Raw genomic sequence first — 12,207 nt, 5'->3', positions numbered from 1 at the left:
GTAAGTAATTTTAAATTTAAAAATTAAATCTTTTTATCTTTTATCTTATCTTTTTCAAAAAGTTTTATCTTTTTCAAAATTTGATTTCAAAATATCTTATCTAACTTCTTATCTTCTTATCTTTTCAAATTTGATTTTAATATCTTTTTCAACTAACTCTTTGACTTTTTGTTTGTTTCTTATCTTTTTCAAAACCACCTAACTACTTTTCCCTCTCTAATTTTCAAAAATATCTCACCTCTCTTTCAAAAATTCTTTTTGTTTTAAATTTTAATTTTAATCTTATCTTAACTTTAATTTTCGAAAATTACTAATCCCTTTTTTTTAAATTATTTTCGAATTTTCTATCTCTTCTCTCTTATTCTATTTAATTATTTAATTACTAACACTTCTCTTCACCTCTCTTCACCTAAATATCCGAACCCACTCTTCTTTATTCTTCTCCCCTTTCTTTTTCTACTAACATAAAGGAATCTCTATACTGTGACATAGAGGATTCCTCTTCTTTTCTTGTTTTCTTCTCTTTCTTTTGAGCAGGAACAAGGACAAAAGCACTCTTGTTGAAGTTGATCCAGAACATGCAAGGACTCTGAAGAGAAAATTAAGAGAAGCTAAGTTACAACAATCTAAAGGTAACCTTTCAAAAACATTAGAACAAGAGAAGGAGATGGCAGCCGAAAATAATAATGATGCAAGGAGAATGCTTGGTGACTTCACAAAGCCAACATCCAAATTTGATGGAAGAAGCATCTCCATTCCTGCCATTAAAGCCAATAACTTTGAGCTGAAACCTCAGCTAGTTGCCTTAATACAACAAAACTGCAAGTTTTATGGACTTCCATCTGAAGATCCTTATCAGTTTTTAACTGAGTTCTTGCAGATCTGTGAGACTGTAAAGACGAATGGAGTTGATCCTGAAGTCTACAGACTCATGCTTTTCCCCTTTGCTGTAAGAGACAGAGCTAGAATATGGTTGGATTCACAACCCAAGGATAGCCTGGACTCCTAGGATAAGCTGGTCACTGCCTTCTTGGATAAATTCTTTCCTCCTCAAAAGCTGAGCAAGCTGAGAGTGGATGTTCAAACCTTCAAACAGAAAGATGGTGAATCCCTCTATGAAGCTTGGGAAAGATACAAGCAGCTAACCAAAAGATGTCCATCTGACATGTTTTCAGAATGGACCATATTAGATATCTTCTATTATGGCCTGTCTGAATTTTCGAAAATGTCATTGGACCATTCTGCAGGTGGATCTATTCACCTAAAGAAAACGCCTGAAGAGGCTCAAGAACTCATTGACATGATTGCAAACAACCAATTCATGTACACTTCTGAGAGGAATTCCGTGAATAATGGGATACCTCAAAAGAAAGGAGTTCTTGAAATTGATGCTCTGAATGCCATATTGGCTCAGAACAAAGTGTTGACTCAACAGGTCAACATGATCTCTCAAAATCTGAATGGATGGCAACATGCATCCAACAGTACTAAAGAGGCAACTTCCGAAGAAGCTTATGATCCTGAGAACCCTGCCATGGTAGAGGTTAATTACATGGGTGAACCTTATGGAAACACCTATAACTCATCATGGAGAAATCATCCAAATTTCTCATGGAAGGATCAACAAATGCCTCAACAAGGCTTTAACAATGGTGGACGCAATAGGCTGAGCAATAGCAAGCCTTTTCCATCATCTTCTTAGCAACAGATAGAGAATTCTGAACAAAACACTTCTAATTTAGCCAATCTAGTCTCTGATCTATCAAAAGCCACTTTCAGTTTCATGAGTGAAATAAGATCCTCCATCAGAAATCTGGAGGCACAAGTGGGCCAGCTGAGTAAGAAAGTTAGTGAAACTCCTCCCAGTATTCTCCCAAGCAATACAGAAGAGGATCCAAAAGGAGAGTACAAGGCCATTGATATAATCAATATGGCCGAATGCACAAGGGAGGAGGAGGACGAAAATCCTAGTGAGGAAGACCTCCTGGGACGTCCCTCAAGCAAGAAGGAATTTTCTATTCAGCATCCAAAGGAATCTGAGGCTCATATACAGACCATAGAGATTCCATTAAATCTCCTTCTGCCATTCATGAGCTCTGAAGACTATTCTTCCTCTGAAGAGGATGAAGATGTGACTGGAGAGCAAGTTGCTCAATATTTAGGAGCTATCATGAAGATGAATGCCAAGTTGTTTGGTAATGAGACTTGGGAGAGTGAACCTCCCTTGCTCATTAATGAACTAGATACCTGGATTCAGCAAACTCTACCCCAAAAGAAACAAGATCCTAGCAAGTTCTTAATACCTTGTACCATAGGCACCATGACCTTTGAAAAAGCTCTATGTGATCTGGGGTCAGGGATAAATCTTATGCCACTCTCTATAATGGAGAAGCTGGGGATCATTGAGGTACAACCTGCCTTGTTCTCATTACAATTGGCAGACAAGTCATTGAGACAAGCTTATGGAATAGTGGAGGACGTGTTAGTAAAGGTTGAAGGTCTTTACATCCCTGCTGATTTCATAATCTTAGACACTAGGAAGGAAGAGGATGAATGCATCATCCTTGGAATACCTTTCCTAGCTACAGCAGGAGCTGTGATAGATGTCAACAGAGGTGAATTAGTCCTTCAATTGAATGGGGACTACCTTGTGTTTAAGGCACATGGCCATCCCTCTGTGACAAAAGAGAGTAAGCATGAAGAGCTTCTCTCAGTTCAGAGTCAAGAAGAGCCCCCACAGTCAAACTCTAAGTTTGGTGTTGTGAGGCCACAACCAAACTCTAAGTTTGGTGTTAAGATCCCATATCCAAACTCTAAGTTTGGTGTTGGGACTATACAACATTGACCTAATCACCTTTGTGGCTCCATGAGAGCCACTGTCAAGCTATTGACATTAAAGAAGCGCTTGTTGGGAGGCAACCCAATTTTATTTATCTAATTTTCATTTTGTTGTTATTTTGTGTTTTATTAGGTACATGATCATGAGGAGTCACGAAAAAAATATAAAAATCAAAAATAGGATCAAAAACAGCAGAAGAAAAAAATCACACCCTGGAGGAAGCACAGACTGGCGTTCAACGCCAGTAAGGAGCATCTGGCTGGCATTCAACGCCAGAACAGAGCATGAAACTGGCGCTGAACGCCAGAAACAAGCAACATTCTGGCGCTGAACGCCAGGAATGTGCCTAGAGGAAAAGCTGGCGCTGAACGCCAGAAACATGTTACATGTGGGCGTTGAACGCCCAGAATGTGCACCACTCGGCGTTTAAACGCCAGAATGGTGTGCAAAGGCATTTTACATGCCTATTTGGTGCAGGGATGGAATTCCTTGACACCTCAGGATCTGTGGACCCCACAGGATCACCTCAGGATCTGTGGACCCCACAAGATCCCCACCTACTATATTCCCACCTTACCTCCTAATCCTATTTTACTCTTCCCCATGTCACACTTCCCAAAAACCCTTCATCAATCACCTCAATCTCTCTTCCCAATCACCTATTCACCACTCACATCCATCCACTCTTCCCCATAAACCCCACCTACCTTCAAAATTCAAAAACATTTCCCACCCAATCCCACCCTAAATGGTCGAACCTACCCTCTCCCCTTTCCCTATATATACCCTTCCATTCTACTTCATTTTCACACAACACAACCAAATCTTCTCCCCCTTGGCCGAATACACATTCACCCTTCTCCTCCATATTTTCTTCTTCTTCTTCTTCTCTTCTTTCTTCTATTGCTCGAGGGCGAGCAATTTCTTAAGTTTGGTGTGGTCAAAGCATAATCTTTTTTGTTTTCCATTACCATCAATGGCACCTAAGGCCGGAGAATCCTCTAGAAAAGGAAAAGGGAAGACAAAAGCTTCCACCTCCGAGTCGTGGGAGATGGAATGATTCATCTCCAAAAGCCATCAAGACCACTTCTATGATGTTGTGGTAGAGAAGAAGGTGATCCCTGAGGTCCCTTTCAAGCTCAAGAAAAATGAGTATCCGGAGATCCGACATGAAATCCGAAGAAGAGGTTGGGAAGTCCTAACCAACCCCATGCAACATGTTGGAATCTTAATGGTTCAAGAGTTCTATGCCAATGCATGGATCACTAGGAACCATGATCAAAGTTTGAACCCGAGTCCAAAGAATTATCTCACAATGGTTCGGGGGAAATACTTAGATTTTAGTCCGGAGAATGTGAGGTTGGCGTTCCACTTGCCCATGATGCAAGGAGATGCACACCCCTACACTAGAAGGGTCAACTTTAATCAAAGGTTGGACCAAGTCCTAATGGACATATGTGTGGAAGGAGCTCAATGGAAAAGAGAGTCCAAAGGCAAGCCAGTTCAACTAAGAAGACTGGACCTCAAGCCTGTGGCTAGAGAATGGTTGGAGTTCATTCAACGCTCCATCATTCCCACTAGCAACCGATCTGAAGTTACTGTGGATTGGGCCATCATGATTCATAGCATCATGATTGGAGAGGAAGTAGAAGTTCATGAGGTCATCTCCAATGAAATCTACAAAATAGCCGACAAGCCCTCCACCATGGCAAGGCTAGCTTTTCCTCACCTTATTTGCCATCTATGTTACTCAGCTGGAGTTATCATAGAAGGAGACATCCCCATTGAAGAGGATAAGCCCATCACCAAGAAGAGGATGGAGCAAGCAAGAGACACCCTTCACGGTTCTCAAGAGATGCATGAGGAAGCTCATCATCAAGAAATCCCTGAGATGCCTCAAGGGATGCACTTTCTTCCTAACAACTATTGGGAACAACTCAACACTTCCTTAGAAGATTTGAGCCACAACGTCGAACAATTAAGGGTGGAACATCATGAGCACTCCATCATTCTCCATGAAATAAGAGAAGATCAAAGAGCAATGAGGGAGGAGCAACAAAGGCAAGGAAGGGACATAGAAGAGCTTAAGGACATTGTTGGACCTTCAAGAAGAAGACGCCACTAAGGTGGATTCATTCCTTGTTCTTATTTCTTTCTGCTTTTCGGTTTTTATGTTGTATGTTTATCTATGTTTTGTGTCTCTACTTCATGATCATTAGTAGTTAGTAACCATGTCTTAAAGCTATGAATAAAATCCATTAATCCTTCACCTCTCTTAAAAGAAATATGTTTTAATTCAAAAGAACAAGAAGTACATGAATTTCGAATTTATCCTTGAATTTAATTTTATTATATTGATGTGGTGACAATACTATTTGTGTTCTGAATGAATGCTTGAACAGTGCATATGTCTTTTGATATTGTTGTTTATGAATGTTAAAACTGTTGGCTCTTGAATGAATGATGAACAAAGAGAAATGTTATTGATAATCTGAACAATCATGAAATTGATTCTTGAAGCAAGAAAAAGCAGTGAAAAACAGCAAAAGCTTGCGAAAAAAAATAATTGGTGAAAAAAATAATAGAAAAAGAAAAAGCAAGCAGAAAAAGCCAATAGCCCTTAAAACCAAAAGGCAAGGGTAAAAAGGATCCAAGGCTTTGAGCATCAATGGATAGGAGGGCCCAAGGAAATAAAATCCAGGCCTAAGCGGCTAAATCAAGCTGTCCCTAACCATGTGCTTGTGGCATGTAGGTCCAAGTGAAAAGCTTGAGACTGAGTGGTTAAAGTCGTGATCCAAAGCAAAAAGAGTGTGCTTAAGAGATCTGGACACCTCTAACTGGGGACTCTAGCAAAGCTGAGTCACAATCTGAAAAGGTTCACCCAGTCATGTGTCTGTGGCATTTATGTATCTGGTGGTAATACTGGAAAACAAAGTGCTTAGGGCCACGGCCAAGACTCATAAGTAGCTGTGTTCAAGAATCAACATACTTAACTGGTGGTAATACTGGAAAACAAAGTGCTTCATACCAACAATCTCTGTGGGATCGACCCTTACTCACGTAAGGTATTACTTGGATGACCCAGTACACTTGCTGGTTAAGTTGAACGGAGTTGTGTCCACACATAGCCAAGAGCCACAATAATGATTCCATACAATAACAAAGAATACTACATTGATGTGATCATAATTTCGTCCACCAGTGACATACAATCCTCCCTCTACTTGGACCTATGATGATGTGTGGTATAATCAGGGACCAAGCATATCTCTCTTCATGAGCAATTAGACCAAGGAATTGGCTATTGATCAAGATCTGAGAGATTGAGTCACCAAGGGATTGGGGCTCAATCAATCATGATTGACAAGAGGTCAATGAGTTGCATGATTGAAGAGGATATGGGCTGGATTTAATCCAAAGAGACAATATCTCCTGATCTCAATGAATTTCCCCATTCTTATCTCTCCCATTCTTTTATAGCTTTACTTACATTTTGCAAAATCACATTCCCCTTTACATTCCTATTATTTCCATTTCTGCATTTTATTGCTTTCTTTTATTCCTTTGCCATTTATGTTTCTGCCATTTATAATTCTGCACTTACAACTTATTCTGTTGAGCTTGACTAATTCACCAATTGATTAAAATTGCTCAAATCTACCAATCTCTGTGGATACGATCCCACTCCACTGTGGGTTAATACCTGACGATAATTTTGGTGCGCTTGCCAAGAGCAGATTCATCAATATTATTGGGAAAGGGTAGTGAATTTCGCCCATCAGAGACACTTATCCTGTAATCATAAGCTCTGCCTTAGAGCCACAGGAAGAAGACGTACTAATTAAAGTGCTCAAAACTCACAAGACCGCCATTGGGTGGACTATAAGTGACCTTAAGGGCATTAGCCTGACCTGATGCTTGCACAAAATCCTGCTGGAGGATGACGCCAAACCAGTGGGGCAATCACAAAGGCAACTAAATCCAGCCATGAAAGAAGTCACTAAGCTCTTGGAGGCTGGAATTATTTATCCTATTTCTGACAGCCCCTGGGTGAGCCCTGTCACAAGTTGTTCCTAAAAAGGGAGGCAAGACAGTGGTTCACAATGAAAAGAATGAACTTATTCCTTACGGGGTGGCATATGTGCATTGACTATAGAAGGCTCAATAACGCCACCAGAAAGACAGCAGGGCATGCTTTTCATTGTTTCCTAGATGGATATTTCGAGTATAATCAAATAGCAGTGGATCCATAGGATCAAGAGAAGACAGCATTCACATGCCCATATGGCATGTTTGCCTATAGGCGAATGCCATTTGGCCTGTGTAACGCACCTGTCACCTTCCAGAGATGTATGCCATCCATCTTTTCTGATATGGTGGAGAAGTTCCTTGAAGTGTTCATGGATGACTTTTCTATCTTTGTAGACTCATTTGACTCCTGCCTTGATCATTTGGCCCTAGTTCTAAAAAGATTCCAAGAGACAAACCTAGTTTTGAACTGGGGAAAATGCCACTTCATGGTGACTGAAGGCATTGTTCTTGGGCATCAGATTTCAATAAAGGGAATAGAAGTAGATCAAGTTAAGGTGGAGGTGATTGAGCGATTACCACCACCCACTAATGTCAAAGGAATCCAAAATTCCTTGGACACGCAGGATTCAACAGAAGGTTCATAAAAGGTTTTTCTAAAATCGCAAAACCTCTGTGCAACTTATTTACCACTGACACTCCATTCGTCTTTGACCAAGAGTGTTTGCAGGCTTTTGAGACTCTGAAAGCTAAGCTTATCACTGCACTTGTAATCCCTGCACCTAACTAGGACTTACCATTCGAACTAATCTGTGATGCCAGTGACCATGCCATTGGCGCAGTTCTGGGTCAGAGACATGACAAGCTTCTACACGTTATTTATTATGCCAGTCGGGTTCTGAATGATGCACAAAAGAACTATACTACCACAAAAAAGAAATTACTTGCAGTTGTTTATGCCATTGACAAGTTTATATCCTGTTTAGTGGGATCTATGGTAATTATCTACACTGACCATGCTGATCTAAGGTATCTACTCACTAAGAAGAATTCTAAGCTCAGGCTCATAAGATGGGTATTACTCCTGCAAGAGTTTGATATAGAAATTAGAGGCAGAAAGGGTATAGAAAATCAAGTGGCTGACCACTTGTCTCGGATTGAACCAGTAGCATGGACTTCTCCCCCGTCCACTGACATATCCGAAACCTTTTTAGATGAGCAACTCTATGCCATCTGGATAGCACTTTGGTTCGCAAACATTGCAAATTACAAGGCTATAAGATTCATTCCCAAAGAGTACAACAGGCAGCAAGCTCGGAAACTCATGCATGATGCAAGGTACTACATATGGGATGAACCATATCTCTTTAAGAGATGCTCGGGTGGAATAATCTGACGCTGCGTGTCTGAAAAAGAGGCACAAAGAATCCTATGGCATTATCATGGCTCAGACTATGGAGGACACTTTGAAGGTGAGCGGACAGCCACCAAGGTTCTCCAAAGTGGCTTCTACTGGCCCACACTCTTTAAGGACTCTAGAGAGTTTGTCCGTAACTGTGACAGTTGCCAAAGGGTTGGTAATCTCCCTCATGGTCATGACATGCCTCAGCAAGGGATCCTAGGGATTGAGTTGTTTGATGTATGGGGCATAGACTTCATGGGCCCTTTCTCACCTTCATACTCAAACACCTACATGTTTGTGGCAGTAGATTATGTGTCTAAATGGGTTGAAGCAATAGCATCACCCATTAATGACACCAGAGTAGTGATGAAATTCTTCCAAAAGAACAATTTCAGCAGAGTTAGTGTCCCTCATACACTGATTAGTGATGTAGGTACTCATTTCTATAACAGACAGCTTGATTTTATTTTAAGCCATTACGGAGCTTGCCATAAAGTGGCAACTCCTTATCATCCCCAAATAAATGGGTAAGGTGAAGTCTCAAATAGAGAACTGAAGCGAATCCTAGAGAGGACAATAAGCATCTCTAGAAAGGATTAGGCTAGAAAGCTTGATGATGCTCTGTGGGCATATAGAACAACTTTCAAAACCCCTATTGAAACCTCACCATATCAGCTAGTATATGGGAAATCCTGTCATTTGCCAGTCTGCAGCATGTTTCTGGCGTTGAACGCCAGTTACATGCTTGTTTCTGGCGTTAAACGCCAGCCCTCTAGTGCACGAAATTATGATCTCTAATAATGGAATTCAACTTGGTGTGCGCATCTACTAACTCAGCACTTTCTTCACAACTTCGTACAACTAACCAGCAAGTGCACTGGGTCGTCCAAGTAATAAACCTTCCGTGAGTAAGGGTCGATCCCATGGAGATTGTTGGTATGAAGCAAGCTATGGTCATCTTGTAAATCTCAGTCAGGCGGATAATAAATGGTTATGGAGTTTTCGAATAATAATAATAATAAATAAACTTATGTAGATCATCGATGGGAATTTCAAATAGGCGTATGAAGATGTTGTGCTCCTTCTGAATCTCCACTTTCCTACTGCCTTCATCCAATCCTTCTTACTCCTTTCCATGGCAAGCTGTATGTAGGGCATCACCGTTCTCAATGGCTACATCTCATCCTCTTAGTGAACCGGCTTATCTTTGGAGTCTCTTTTTCATTGAGCTCCTTCCACACACATGTCCATAAGGACTTGATCCAACCTTTGATTAAAGTTGACCCTTCTAGTGTAGGGGCGTGCATCTCCTTGCATCATGGGCAAGTTGAATGCCAACCTCACATTTTCTGGACTAAAATCTAAGTATTTCCCCCGAACCATTGTAAGATAATTCTTTGGGTTCGGGTTCATACTTTGATCATGGTTCCTAGTGATCCATGCATTGGCATAGAACTCTTGAACCATTAGGATTCTGACTTGTTGAATGGGGTTGGTTAGAACTTCCCAACCTCTTCTTTGGATCTCATGTCGAATCTCCGGATACTCATTTTTCTTTAGTTTTAAAGGGACCTCGGGGATCACCTTCTTCTTGGCCACAACATCATAGAAGTGGTCTTGATGGGCTTTAGAGATGGATCTTTTCATCTCCTATGACTCGAAGGTGGAAGCTTTTGTCTTCCCTTTCCTTTTTCTAGAGGTTTCTCTGGCATTAGGCGCCATTAATGGTTATGGAAAAACAAAAAGCTATGCTTTTACCACACTAAACTTAAAATATTGCTCACCCTCGAGCAAGAGAAGAAAGAATAGATGAAGAAGAAGAATATATGGAGGAGAGGGAGAGAAGGTTGTGTTTCGGCCAAGGAGGAGAAGAGAGGGTTGTGTTGTGTGAAAATAAAGAAGAATTTGGTGTATTTATAGTGGAGGGAGAGGGGTTGAGTTTCGGCCATATTGGTTGGGTTGAGTGGGAAAGTGATTTTGAATTTTGAAGGTAGGTAGGGTTTATGGGGAAGAGTGGAAGGGTGTGAGTGGTGAAGGGGGGTAATTGGAAAGAGAAATTGAGGTGATTGGTGAAGGGTTTTTCGGGAAGAGTGTTTATGGGGAAGAGAGTTTATGGGGATGAATGTGAAGAAGAGGAGAGAAGGTGAGTTGAGATAGGTGGGGATCCTGTGGGATCCACAGATCTTGGGATGATCCTGTGGGGTCCACAGATCCTGAGGTGTCAAGGATTTATATCCCTGCACCAATTAGGCATGTAAAACGCCTTTGCATAAAATTCTGGCGTTTAAACGCCGAAGTGATGCTTATTTTGGGCGTTCAACGCCCAATTGCAGCATGTTTCTGGCGATGAACGCCAGTTCCATGCTTGTTTCTGGCGTTCAGCGCCAGCTCTTCTCAGAGTATATTCCTGGCATTCAAATGCCAGAATGCTGCTTATTTCTGGCATTCAACTCCAGATCCATGCTCTGTTCTGGCGTTGAACGCCAGCCAGATGCTCCTTATTGGCGTTTGAATGCCAGTAAGTCCTTCCTCCAGGGTGTGATTTTTCTTCTGCTGTTTTTGATTCTGTTTTTAATATTAGTATTTTTTTGTGACTCCACATGATCATGAACCTAATAAAACATTAAAGAACAATAAAAGAAAAATAAAATTAGATAAATAAAAATTGAGTTGCCTCCCAATATGCGCTTCTTTAATGTCAATAGCTTGACAGTGGGCTCTCATGGAGTCACACAGGTAATCTGGTTAATGTTGTAGACTCCCAACACCAAACTTAGAGTTTGGATGTGGGGATTCAACACCAAACTTAGTGTTTGGCTGTGGCCTCCCAACACCAAACTTAGAGTTTGATGGTGGGGGCTTTGTTTGACTCTGTACTGAGAGAAGCTTTTTATGCTTCCTCTCCATGTATATAGAAGAACACCCTTGGGTCTTAAACACAAGGTATTCCCCATTCAATTGAAGGACTAATTCTCCTCTGTTAACATCTATCACAGCTCCTACTGTGGCTAGGAAAGGTCTTCCAAGGATGATGCATTCATCCTCCTCCTTCCTAGTATCTAAGATTATGAAATCAGCAGGGATGTAAAGGCCTTCAACCTTCACTAACACGTCCTCTACCAATCCATAAGCCTGTCTTACTGACTTATCTGCCATTTATAATGAGAATATGGCAGGCTGTACCTCAATGATCCCCAGCTTCTCCATTACAGAGAGTGGCATAAGATTTATGCCTGACCCTAGGTCACACAGAGCCTTTTCAAAGGTCATGGTGCCTATGGTATAGGGTATTAAGAATTTGTCAGGATCTTGTCTCTTTTGAGGTAAAGTTTGCTGAACCCATGTATCTAGTCCACTAATGAGCAAGGGAGGTTTACCTTCCCAAGTCTCATTACCAAACAATTTGGCATTCAGCTTCATGATGGCTCCTAGATATTGAGCAACTTGCTCTCCAGTTACATCTTCATCCTCTTCAGAGGAAGAATAGTCATCAGAGCTCATGAATGGCAAAAGGAGGTTTAATGGGATCTTTATGGTCTCTATATGACCTTCAGATCCCTTTGGGTCCTCAATAGGGAGCTCCTTCTTGCTTGAGAGACGTTCCATGAGGTCTTCCTCATTGGGATTCACGTCCTCTCCTTCCTCCCTAGGTTCGGCCAAATTGTTTATATCACTGGCCTTGCACTCTCTTTTTGGATTTTCTTCAATATTGCTTGGGAGAGTACTAGGAGGAGTTTCAGTGACTTTCTTACTCAGCTGGCCCACTTGTGCCTCCAAATTTCTAATGGAGGACCTTTTTTCACTCATGAAGCTTAAAGTGGCCTTAGACAGATCAGAGACAATATTTGCTAAGTTAGAGGTGATCTGCTCAGAATTCTCTGTGTGTTGCTGACAAGATGATGGAAAAGGCTTGCCATTGCTAAACCAGTTTCTTCCA

General features: G+C 41.2%; 1 non-coding gene across 1 annotated transcript; it reads right to left on the bottom strand.

Moving 5' to 3' along the window:
* Nucleotides 1–1,063: 1,063 nt before the first annotated feature.
* On the bottom strand, nt 1,064–1,167 carry LOC112713415 (small nucleolar RNA R71). Its single transcript, XR_003158387.1, has one exon. It is a non-coding gene; the product is annotated as a small nucleolar RNA R71 (small nucleolar RNA).
* Between the last annotated feature and the right edge of the window lie 11,040 nt (nt 1,168–12,207).

Source organism: Arachis hypogaea, chromosome 9 (genome assembly GCF_003086295.3).
Source record: "Arachis hypogaea cultivar Tifrunner chromosome 9, arahy.Tifrunner.gnm2.J5K5, whole genome shotgun sequence".
Lineage (NCBI taxonomy): Eukaryota > Viridiplantae > Streptophyta > Magnoliopsida > Fabales > Fabaceae > Arachis > Arachis hypogaea.
Note: the sequence above shows the minus strand (reverse complement) of the source record. Positions and strands in the feature narration are given on the sequence as shown.